The sequence below is a fragment of the Gobius niger genome (genome assembly GCF_951799975.1).
Source record: "Gobius niger genome assembly, chromosome: 7".
Classification (NCBI taxonomy): domain Eukaryota; kingdom Metazoa; phylum Chordata; class Actinopteri; order Gobiiformes; family Gobiidae; genus Gobius; species Gobius niger.
The window spans coordinates 39,268,978-39,282,295 of NC_136858.1; the positions used below are offsets into that span (position 1 = coordinate 39,268,978).

Here is a 13,318-nt window from a genome sequence, read left to right on the forward strand (position 1 = left end):
CTCATGAACAAAAAAGCTCCAGGGCTTCAGCCTCATTTAGTCTCGCTCCACATTTGAAGCCACTGAACCATTTGGCACATTTTTAAACTCATCCATCATTATTGTTTGTGCAAAATTCTGTCTCACAGCCGTTGTGTTTTCAGTTCTTATAGTATCAATTATGAGGAAACTTAGAAAGTACAATACAGAACGCACAATGCAGCACTTTTTAGGGCCCCCACCCTGCTCTGGGCCCTGGGTACACAGCACCCTTTACCCCCCCCAGTCCGACGCCCCTGGATCTTGTATTGGTGATGGGAGAGTGTGATCGCTGCACAGAGCCTTCTCCAGCACATGCCAATGCTTCTCTGTGGGGTTCAGATCTGGACTCTCACACGCCCTGAAAAACTCTTCCACACACGTGAACCCGGTGAATCCTGGTGAATCCTGGTGAATCCTGGTGAATCCTGGTGAATCCTGGTGAATCCTGGTGAATCCTGGTGAATCCTGGCACCGTCATCTTGGGATCAGGGAAGAAGAGTTCATTGATAGAATCACATTTTCTCCAGTTTGGCTTTACCCAAATCAAACGTTTTCGGACTGGAGCTCACAGCCCATATGTCTCTGGTTAATACTAACTCTCTTCCATTCATTTTCAATGGTAAATATGGATGCAGTACACCTTTTGGCCACCTGCGTCAAATTGGGGGCGCTGTTTCACTCGTTTTGCAAAGTTAAACCCCTTAACTCCCGCCCGAGCCGAGCACATTTTCTCCAGTTTGGCTTTACCCCAATCCAAAAGCTTCTGGGAAAAAGGTGTGGAAATAGCGACAGAACTGAGACGAAAACAATGATGGAAATGTGACAAAAAAGTGACGAAAAATTGATGAAAAAGTGGAAAAAATGTCACAAAAATGTCACAAGAAAATGACAAAAAAAAATGACAAAAATGTGATAAAAATGTAACAAAAATGGATGAAAAACAATGACGAAAAAATGACAAATGTGACAAAAAAGTGACGAAAAATTGATGAGAAAGTGGCAAAAATGTCAGAAGAAATTGACAAGAAAAAGACAAAAATGTGACAAAAAAGGACAAAAATTTGATTAAAACAATGACAAAAAATGACTCAAAAAATGACAAAAATGTGACAAAAATGTGATAAAAAATGTAAGGAAAAAAGGGCAAAAATTTGAGAAAACATTGATAAAAAATTGACAAAAACGTTACAAAAATGAGTCGAATGCCCAACAAAAAAATGATGGAATAAAAAAATCTGATCTCGCCGGTCCCGTCTCAACCGAGCTTTACCCAAATCTAAAAGCCAAAAAGAAAAGCATCAACATAGCGAGAAAAAGAGGATGAAACCGTGAGGAAAACACAACAAAAAATGATAGAAAAAATAATTAAAAACTCGACAAAAATGTGACAAAAACTCGACAAAAATGTGACAAAAACTTGACAAAAATGTGACAAAAATTCAACAAAAATGTGACAAAAATTCAACAAAAACTCAACAAAAATGTGACAAAAACTCGACAAAAATGTGACAAAAATTCAACAAAAACTCGACAAAAATGTGACAAAAATTCAACAAAAACTCGACAAAAATGTGACAAAAATTCAACAAAAATGTGACAAAAACTCGACAAAAATGTGACAAAAATTCAACAAAAATGTGACAAAAACTCGACAAAAATGTGACAAAAATTCAACAAAAATGTGACAAAAATTCAACAAAAATGTGACAAAAATTCAACAAAAATGTGACAAAAATTCAACAAAAATGTGACAAAAATTCAACAAAAATGTGACAAAAATTCAACAAAAATGTGACAAAAATTCAACAAAAATGTGACAAAAATTCAACAAAAATGTGACAAAAATTCAACAAAAACTCGACAAAAATGTGACAAAAATTCAACAAAAACTCAACAAAAATGTGACAAAAACTCAACAAAAATGTGACAAAAACTCAACAAAAATGTGACAAAAACTCAACAAAAATGTGACAAAAATATGACAAAAAAAACGACAAAAATTGATTTAAAAAAATGACGAAAAAATGACAAATGTGACAAAAAAGTGACGAAAAATTGATGAAAAAGTGGCAAAAATGTCACTAGAAATTGACAAGGAAAAGACAAAAATGTGACAAAAAATGACAAAAATTTGATTAAAACAATGACAAAAAATGACCAAAAAAATGACAAAAATGTGACAAAATGTGACAAAAATGTGATAAAAAATTTAAGGAAAAAAGGGCAAAAATTTGCGAAAACATTGATAAAAATTTGACAAAAAAAATGTGCTGACGTGAGGAGAAAGATCCTCTCGGTTCAGGCGGGAGTTCAGAGGTTAAGGAAACGACCCACACTTTTCCGTTTGATCTAAACTGATCTTTTTCCTTTCCTTTTGCCGTGTTGTAACTTTTTTATTCTGTCCCTTTGCCGGGAGCCTCGATGCTAACGATCATACCTCCTTTAGCACAGGGACCTCTGGTGGTTCCTCACCGGCATTCGGAGCTGTAGGTGTGGAAGGGTCTGTTGTTGTTATCGTGGTTCATGTTTGAGTCGTTAAAGTCAGTGGCTGCAGTGGGAGTGTGGCTGGTGAAGTCTGTTCTGCTGTTGGTGATGTCACTTCCTGTTGTTTTCCATCCTGGGTGAGGACGGTTGGATTGGGCAAACAGCTCTGAAGCTCTAGTTCCAAACTGCATAGGGAACAGTTGACCATAGGAGCTCGGACCAGGACATAGAAGCTGGAGTATGAATTTGTCCGTATGTTTTGTTCATTTTGAAAGCCTAATAACGCTCACTCCACTCCAGAACAGTAGGTGGCGCTGTGCAGACACACTGTTAAATGCCACACGCCGTGTTGTTGTACAGGCGGGGAATTCAGAGGCAGCTTTTGTGTTTCAGAACAGGGGCGGACTGGCCATGTGTCCGTTCTGGAAGAGCACAGAGGGGCCACCGGCTCGAGGGCCCCCGGTCCCGCCTCAACCGAGCTTTACCCAAATCTAAAAGCTAAAGAGAAAAGCATCAAAATAGCGAGAAAAAGAGGAAGAAAACGTGAGAAAAACACAACAAAAAATTATAGAAGAAATCATTAAAAACTCGACAAAAATGTGACAAAAATTCAACAAAAATGTGACAAAAACTCGACAAAAATGTGACAAAAACTCAACAAAAATGTGACAAAAACTCGACAAAAATGTGACAAAAATGTGACAAAAACTCGACAAAAATGTGACAAAAACTCGACAAAAATGTGACAAAAATTCAACAAAAATGTGACAAAAACTTGACAAAAATTTGACAAAAACTCAACAAAAACTCAACAAAAACTCGACAAAAACTCAACAAAAATGTGACAAAAATGTGACAAAAACTCGACAAAAACTCGACAAAAATGTGACAAAAATTCAACAAAAACTCAACAAAAATGTGACAAAAACTCAACAAAAATGTGACAAAAACTCGACAAAAATGTGACAAAAACTCGACAAAAATGTGACAAAAACTCGACAAAAATGTGACAAAAACTTGACAAAAATTCAACAAAAACTCAACAAAAATGTGACAAAAATTCAACAAAAACTCGACAAAAACTCGACAAAAACTCGACAAAAACTCGACAAAAACTCGACAAAAACTTGACAAAAATTCAACAAAAACTCAACAAAAATGTGACAAAAACTCAACAAAAACTCGACAAAAACTCGACAAAAATGTGACAAAAATTCAACAAAAACTCAACAAAAACTCGACAAAAATGTGACAAAAACTCGACAAAAATGTGACAAAAATTCAACAAAAACTCGACAAAAATGTGACAAAAATTCAACAAAAACTCGACAAAAACTCGACAAAAATGTGACAAAAACTCGACAAAAACTCTACAAAAACTCGACAAAAATGTGACAAAAATTCAACAAAAACTCAACAAAAATGTGACAAAAACTCAACAAAAACTCGACAAAAATGTGACAAAAATCAAAAAGAAAAAACATACAAAAGGTGACACAACACAGCAACAACTCGAGGAAAAAGGTCAGTTTTGTGGGTCTTAGCTTTCAAATGAGGTGTTCCACAGCCAAAAGAGGACAGAATGCATTTGGTTAAGGCGGGGGGTCAGAGGTTCACATATGTATTTGTGGAAGTGTCACATTTACGCTCATTTGGGCCAGACCGGTCCGAGTCCAGGGCTGGTTTTCAGTCCCAGTCCGGCCCTGTTTTAGAAGTTTGAACTTTTTACTGTAAGTATTTTCCACAGCAAATACTCCAGTACTTTCACTTAAGTAATGAAATCAAGTCCTTTCCTTTATAAACCTTTAAACTCATTTCCCGAGTATATGTGGAGATTTTGAGTGGGATTTTGACTCCCTAAACCAGTTCAATTCAAACATGGATTTTGCTGAAAGCCGTTTATACTGTATGTTTATTTGTTCACTTTGGCAAACGCACTGGAGGTTTTGTGGAAGTCGTGTTTACCTTTTCTGATTCTTAGGCCTGGAATGTTCCAGTGTTGCTTTAAAGCAGCCCCTCCCCAAGTCCGGAGCGTCGTTATCGCACTGAAGATCCAACACGGGGCCTCAACAAACACAACTCGCTCTGTTCAAAAGGATCAGAGACGTTTTACAGCTTAAAGTCTCACATAGAACTGTATAATCAGCACAAGCAACAGTTTGGATTATATCATTATGTACGATTTCTGTTCATGTTAAACCAGCCTTTACCTCTGGCTGTTAAAGTGTCCTTCACTTACATTACGCTTCTCTGACGACTCTTTACAGCCGCAGAGAGACAGGATTATGCAGAAGAAATTGATTTTTCTAGCAAGTATTTCAACCACGAATGGAGATTTTTGTTACATTTTTCTCTGAACCCAGGATTGAGTTGACGGCACATTTGAGACTAAAACATGAGCTGCTCGACTGATGCAAGAACGACCTGCGTTTTACAGTGTGTTTGTGGAGCCTTAAAGTGAAGCTCAGGCAAGTTTATTTGTAGAGCACAAGTCATACACAAGGACATTCAAAGTGCTTCACAGTGGCATAAAAGAAAACACATAAAATCAATTAAACGTCAACATAAAAACTAATCAATTACAGTGAAAGGCCAGAGTGCAGATAAAATACTTTGAGTTAGGGCTGTGCAATTAATCGAAATTCGATTACGATTTCGATTACAACAGTAAACGATTACAAAATTAGCATAATCGCAAAAAAACGATTATAATTTTTATTTATTTATTTATTTATTTTTTTTAATTCAATTTTTTTTTTCAATTTTCTTTTTCATTTTTTTTTTTTTCAAATTTTTAATTTTGGGATTTTTGTCACTTTTTTGCTGGATTTTTGTCTTTTTTTTTATGGATTTTTGTCTTTTTTTTATGGATTTTTGTCTTTTTTTTATGGATTTTTGTCACTTTTTTGCTGGATTTTTGTCATTTTTTTAATGGATTTTTGTCATTTTTTTAATGGATTTTTGTCACTTTTTTGCTGGATTTTTGTCACTTTTTTAATGGATTTTTGCCACTTTTTTGCTGGATTTTTGTCACTTTTTTGCTGGATTTTTGTCATTTTTTTAATGGATTTTTGTCACTTTTTTGCTGGATTTTTGTCATTTTTTTAATGGATTTTTGTCACTTTTTTGCTGGATTTTTGTCATTTTTTTTATGGATTTTTGTCACTTTTTTGCTGGATTTTTGTCATTTTTTTTATGGATTTTTGTCACTTTTTTGCTGGATTTTTGTCATTTTTTTAATGGATTTTTGTCATTTTTTTGCTGGATTTTTGTCACTTTTTTGCTGGATTTTTGTCATTTTTTTAATGGATTTTTGTCATTTTTTTTAATGGATTTTTGTCTTTTTTTGCTGGATTTTTGTCACTTTTTTTGCTGGATTTTTGTCACTTTTTTGATGGATTTTTTTAAAGGCAACAAATAATCGTTTGAATAATCGTGATTTCAATTATGACAAAAATAATCGTGATTATTATTTTTTCAATAATCGAGCAGCCCTACTTTGAGTAAAAAGAACTGTTTTCAGCCTGGATTTGAACATTGTCAGAGTCGAGGCCTGTCTCACATCCTCGTGAAGACTGTTCCAGATTATAGCTTTAGCCTCACCGTGTTTAGTCCTGACTCTGGGAACCACCAGGAGGCCCCTCCCCTCCCTGAGATGGTTCATACGGCTCTAACATGTCATGAAAAGACTTGTAACAAGCAGAGCTCTTTTAAAGTCTATTCTCTGAGTGACAGGAAGCCAGTGCAGAGACCGGAGCACTGGACTAATATGGTCGTACTTCCTGGTTCTGGATGTTCTGCAGCCGTTACAGTATCTGACCTGCTGGAGACAAACTCATGGATCAGTCTCTGGTTTTGACTCTGTTCCTCTGATCTTAGTGTTTTCCAGATGGTAAAAAGCTGCTGATGTTGTTGCTCTGATGTGGCTGTTTAAGTTCAGGTCTGAGTCCATGATTACTCCTAGATTTCGAACCTGTGTTTTTGGTTTCAGAGAGAGAGACTCAATGTGACTGACAACACTTTGTCTTTGTGTCTGTGGGACAAAAACAATGATCTCAGTTTTGTTCTGTCTGAGTTTAGTTGGAGAAAGTTGTTTTGCATCTACAAACTGATCTGTAGGCCAGACAAATGTGTTCATACAACACATTTCATGCACAAGGCAAATCCATGTGCCTCACAGCAACACCAAGAACACACAAACACAATACAGATAAAGCAAATCAATTGATACAACTCATAAAAATATACACAAATACACACATACAGTATGTAGTTAAAACACAGTCAGTTGCCACAGGCAGCAGCAAAAAGGTGTCCTAGACTCAAACATAGTCAGAGGTGAGGCCCGTCTCACATCCTCACTGAGGCTGTTCCAGATTTTAGCTGCATGAAACTGAAATGCAGCCTCGCCGTGTTTAGTCCTGACTCTGGGAACCACCAGGAGGCCCCTCCCTGAGGAACTCAACGGCTTTATGCTTCGGTGCTAAACCATGAAAAGACTTGTAACAAGCAGAGCTGTTTTAAAGTCTGTTCTCTGAGCGACAGGAAGCCAGTGCAGAGACCGGAGCGCTGGACTAATATGGTCGTATTTCCTGGTTCTGGATGTTCTGCAGCCGTTACAGTATCTGACCTGGTGTAGACAAACACATGGATAAGTCTCTCTAAGTCTGGTTTTGACACTGTTCCTCTGATCTTAATGTTTTCCAGATGGTAAAAAGCTGCTGATGTTATTGCTCTGATTCAGGTCTGAGTCCAGGATCACTCCCAGATTTCTAACCTGTGTTTTTGGTTTTCAGAGAGAGAGACTCAATGTGACTGAAAACACTTTGTCTTTGTGTGTGTGGGACAAAAACAATGATCTCAGTTTTGTTCTGTCTGAGTTTAGTTGGAGAAAGTTGTTTTGCATCTATAAGCTGATCTGTAGGCAAGACAAATGTATTTATACAACACATTTCATGCACAAGGCAAATCCATGTGCCTCACAGCAGCACCAAGAACACACAAACACAATACAGATAAAGCAAATCAATTGATACAACTCATAAAAATATACACAAATACACACATACAGTATGTAGTTAAAACACAGTCAGTTGTCACAGGCAGCAGTAAAAAGGCCCGTCTCACATCCTCACTGAGGCTGTTCCAGACATTAGCTGCGTGAAACTGAAACGCAGCCTCGCCGTGTTTAGTCCTGACTCTGGGAACCACCAGGAGACCCCTCCCTGAGGAACTCAACAGCTGTACATGTCAGCTTTAAAGTCTGTTCTCTGAGTGACAGGAAGCCAGTGCAGAGACCGGAGCACTGGACTAATATGGTCGTGTTTCCTGGTTCTGGATGTTCTGCAGCCGGTGCAGTATAGACACAGACGCATCTCGTCATAGAAGGGGGCGTGGCTTCGCCGAGGGGGAAAATAGAATCTTTAGAGAAACAACATTTTCCTCTTTTTAGTCATTTTCTGGTGGAAAATGAACTTATTTATCACATAAATAAAGTCAGGTGTAAATCAGGCCCATATGGATATTTTCTCACAGCAGATTGTTCAGTAGAAGTGAAAAAAACGGCAGTTGTAGCTAGCGCGAGCTAACCGTTAGCATTAGCCATGTAGCATCAAGTTAGCATTCTCTGTTATTCATGTATTTATGGGCTGTTGAACCACTTTGCTCCTCCCCATGTCTTTGTATCTTTATTTAGTAGAAACTATATTCATAATTCAGCATTTGTTACAGTGGTTTTTGAATAATTAGAGAAAATATAGATTTTTTCAAAATTGTTTTCCCCCTTAACTGTTTTCAAAAATGACCATATATGGGCGATTCTAGAGATGCGTCTGTATCTATCTAACCTACTGGAGACAAACTCATGGATCAGTCTCTCTCAGTCTGGTTTTGACACTGTTCTCTGATCTTAGCCATGTTTTTCAGATGGTAAAAAGCTGCTGATGTTTTTGACTGTTCAGATCCAGGTCTGAGTCCAGGATCAGTCCCAGATTTCTAACTTGATTGTTTGGTTCTAGGTTTGCAACTTTTGTCCATCGTGAGATCTGTTCATCGTAAATGACGACACACTGGCAGGATATTCACACTGATCGTTAATCCTTCAGACTTGGACTAAATCCTCTCGGCTCTTCCCGTGTTTTCCCATGAGTTTGTTGTTCTTCGCCCCCGGCCTCACACCTCGAACATAATTGCACCAAAACATACGATAGGTCAGGTTTCCCCGGCTCCCGTCTGTGAACTCCCGACCCCGACCCCGAACAAAGCGGCGGCGAGTTAGCGGTTAGCGCACGGTCGGCCGGGCGCACTTTCCAACGATTAGAATCAGGGAGAGCTGGCGTCGCCCCCCAGTCCACGGTGAGGCCCCCGACAAGAGACAAAACAGCAGCAGGTCAAAGGTCCAGCATGCACATACTTCATGCTTTTTAATTGGACCTGCTTCTGTTTACATGACACAGACATTTCACCAGAACTTCAGAAACACAATTATTTCTCATAGGGCTGCTCGATTATTGAAAAAATAATAATCACAATTATTTTTGTCATAATTGAAATCACGATTATTCAAACGATTATTTGTTGCCATTAAAAAAATCCATCAAAAAAAGTGACAAAAATCCAGCAAAAAAGTGACAAAAATCCAGCAAAAAAAAGACAAAAATCCAGCAAAAAAAAAAAAAAAATCAAGCAAAAAAGTGACAAAATTCCAGCAAAAAAATGACAAAAATCCAGCAAAAAAGTGACAAAAATCCAGCAAAAAATGACAAAAATCCAGCAAAAAAATGACAAAAATCCAGCAAAAAAGTGACAAAAATCCAGCAAAAAAGTGACAAAAATCCAGCAAAAAAAAGACAAAAATCCAGCAAAAAAGTGACAAAATTCCAGCAAAAAAATGACAAAAATCCAGCAAAAAAGTGACAAAAATCCAGCAAAAAAGACAAAAATCCAGCAAAAAATGACAAAAATCCAGCAAAAAAAAGACAAAAATCCAGCAAAAAAAAGACAAAAATCCAGCAAAAAAGTGACAAAAATCCAGCAAAAAATGACAAAAATCCAGCAAAAAAATGACAAAAATCCAGCAAAAAAAAGACAAAAATCCAGCAAAAAAATGACAAAAATCCAGCAAAAAAGTGACAAAATTCCATTAAAAAGTGACAAAAATCCATCAAAAAAAAGACAAAAATCCATCAAAAAAGTGACAAAAATCCAGCAAAAAAGTGACAAAAATCCATCAAAAAAGTGACAAAAATCCAGCAAAAAATGACAAAAATCCAGCAAAAGAAATGACAAAAATCCAGCAAAAAAAAGACAAAAATCCAGCAAAAAAATGGCAAAAATCCAAAAATTAAAAATGAAAAAAAAAAAAAAATGAAAAAAATTGAGAAAAAAAAAATAGAAAAAAATAAATAAATAAAAATTATAATCGATTTTTTGCGATTATGCTAATTTTGTAATCGTTTACTGTTGTAATCGAAATCGTAATCGAATTTCGATTAATTGCACAGCCCTAATTTCTCAGATTCAGCTCAAAGTTTCAGCTGTTTTTGTTTGACCTTCGTGTGATGTTTATTATTGTATCTCAGACATGAGCAGGACGTGCTGCCTCAGGGCTGATACTGCACACAAGGGCCATGACTCACTGATCGAGACGAAATAGAGGCGATGGTGCCAGATTAACCGGTTCATTACCGCGGTTGTAAAAGCAGTAAGAACTTTCTTTCTTCTCGTGAGCCGTGACGTGTTTATGGGTGAACGTGAGCTTTTGTTTGGATCATGTGTGGGCGTGTGCAGACCCGCACCAGACGGGCCCAGTGCTGGATATTCACTTTCTCTGAGACAGTGTTTAAGTAACTCTTCCCCCTACAGGCCATAAGCGCCACTGCAGGTGTCGTAGCACCGTTCTTACATTTCGACGTTACTTAGTCCTGCTTTAAAGAGGGGGTGTTCTGCTTTAAAGAGGGGGTATTCTGCTTTTGTCAGTCCCATAGCACCAGTCTATATCACACTACAATGATGACAAACCTTCTGTTGGTCTGTAAATGCAGTAAATTAGAATAACTGCCTTGTATAAAATGTCTCTCTCAAAATGGCTGTAGTGAATGTCTTGAAATAGGCCTGAAAAATAGGCCTTGAAAACTGCCTAATACCCCCCTTTAAAGAAAAACTAAGTAACTTGTTTACCTTAAAGCTTTCCATCCTGTTATTCTGTCCCTCCCTCATTAAAAACATGGCTGAAGTGTTGCCTTGGCACATTCACGTATTTCTGAGTAATCTGTAAAAACTCTGATGGCGGCCATTTTAGGGATAGGTTTGCCTGAGTCCTCCTAGGAACGCCCCCACCTCCTGGAGACGCCTCCGAGCTTTGGTCACCAGCCGAGTAACCAACCACTGCTCCTCAGCAGAACCCCCTCCCCACTGATGCCACAGACAGCGTGTGGAGGGGGCGTGTCTAAAGGCTCAGAGGTTCTTAAAGAGACAGAGGCCTATTTCAAGACATTCACTACAGCCATTTTGAGAGAGACATTTTATACAAGGCAGTTATTCTGATTTACTGCATTTACAGACCAACAGAAGGTTTGTCATCATTGTAGTGTGAGATAGACTGGTGCTATGGGGCTGACAAAAGCAGAACACCCCCTCTTTAAAGCAGAACACCCCCTCTTTAAAGCAGAACACCCCCACTTTAACCTCTTAACTCCCGCCTGAACCGAGAGGATCTTTTTCCTCACGTCATCAGATTTTTTTTCCATCATTTTTTTGTTGGGTGTTCAACTCATTATTGTCACATTTTTGTCATTTTTTTGTCATTTTTTGTCAATTTTTTGCATTTTTTTGGTCAAATTTTTATCACATTTTTTTAATTTTTTTGTAATTTTTTGTATTTTTTGGTCAATTTTTTGTCCATTTCTTTGTCATTTTTTTGGTCATTTTTAGTCAATTTTTTGCATTTTTTTGTCAATTTTTTATCACATTTTTGTCATTTTTTCGTCTAATTTACTGCATTTACAGACCAACAGAAGGTTTGTCATCATTGTAGTGAGATATAGACTGGTGCTATGGGACTGACAAAAGCAGAACACCCCCTCTTTAAGACAACCTTCCCGTAGTCCCTGTGGGGGTAATACAAGTGTTTATGGGATGATTGGAGGGTCTTTCATCGCCCCCTGGTGTCTCTGGCCAGAAAACCACACTTGCAGCTTTCCTGCCTCCGGGTCTGAGCCACCAATACACACTAATGGAACGACAAAGAAGAAGCTAACAGGCTAAGCTGTGGGCTAGCACCACTTAAACAGTATTTACAGCCAAGTGTGAGTGAAAACAATGATCTCCGTTGTGTAACTGGATGAACAACATCCCTCTGTCCCTTTGTCTTTTTCTGTCAGCGCAGGATTTACTCTCACGGACGATTAATGAGTAAAAAACCGTAACATGCTACGACACCTGCAGTGGCGCTTACGGCCTCCAGGGGCAAGAGTTACTTAGTTCTGCTTTAACTCACAGTACGGTGGGATAAATAACCTGTGAGCGCTGATAAAAGCCTATAATGTTAAAGGAAGAACAGAGCAACACTGTCAGTGCTGCTTGTGCCTCAGTCGACCTCTTTTATAGATAAGCCACGCCCTCTAGTTAGTGTTTCCAGGAACAAAGCGGAGCAGCTGGAAGATCAGGCCCAAGAAGTCAGCGTCAGGTTCATGAATGGTCAGTGCTAGATGTTCTGCTCCGGAGGGACAGTCTGCTGTGAAAACGTGAGATATCATGACACAAATGAAGGTTAGGGCCAGAGAAATGGTTTAACCTCTTAACTCCCGCCTGAACTCAGAGGAGCTTTTTCCTCACGTCAGCACATTTTTTTTCCAACATTTTTTTGTTGGGTATTCAACTCATTTTTGAATTTTTTTGTCATTTATCACATTTTTGTCATTTTTTCGTCCATTTTTAATCAATTTTTTGTCACTTTTTTGTCATTTTTTTGTCATTTTTTCGTCAATTTTTTGTCACATTTTTTCGTCAATTTTTTGTCACATTTTTGTCACATTTTTGTCATTTTTTTGTCAATTTTTAATCAATTTTTAATCAATTTTTTGTCATTTTTTCGTCATTTTTTGTCATTTTTTCGTCAATTTTTAATCAATTTTTTGTCACATTTTTTTCATTTTTTGGTCATTTTTTCGTCATTTTTTTTGTCATTTTTTCGTCAATTTTTAATCAATTTTTTGTCACATTTTTTTCATTTTTTTGTCATTTTTTCGTCAATTTTTTGTCACATTTTTTTCATTTTTTTGTCATTTTTTCGTCATTTTTTCGTCGATTTTTTCGTCAATTTTTAATAATTTTTTTGTCACATTTTTGTCATTTTTTCGTCCATTTTTCATAAATTTTTCGTCACTTTTTTGTCAATGTTTTCACACTTTTTTGTCACATTTCCATCATTGTTTTTTTTTTCCATCACTTTTTTCCAGAAGCTTTTGGATTGGGGGTAAAGCCAAACTGGAGAAAATGTGCTCGGTTCAGGCGGGAGTTAAGGGGTTAACTTTAAGGATTAGGGTAATTTGTATTTTTAGACAAACCAACTCATAGATCTATACGAACTCACAGCAGACCGTCCCTCCGGAGCAGACGATCCAGCACTAACCTTCATGAATCCAACACGCAGAGCAAATCATCATGACAAATGCAAAACCTCCCACTGTTTTGTCTCCAGCACCTCTGTATGGTTTGTTTCTCGTTATTATTGTGTATTTGTTGTATGTTGTGGACTATTCCAGGCCGTACTACAGAGTCTGAGTCACAGATAAACACTGCGTCAGTCATGGAT

General features: G+C 37.5%; 1 protein-coding gene across 1 annotated transcript in view; it reads left to right on the forward strand.

Moving 5' to 3' along the window:
- LOC306965977 (D(4) dopamine receptor-like) overlaps positions 1 to 13,318 on the forward strand; it is a 62,652-nt gene that overhangs the window by 17,725 nt on the left and 31,609 nt on the right. The gene's annotated exons all lie outside the window — the stretch shown is intronic.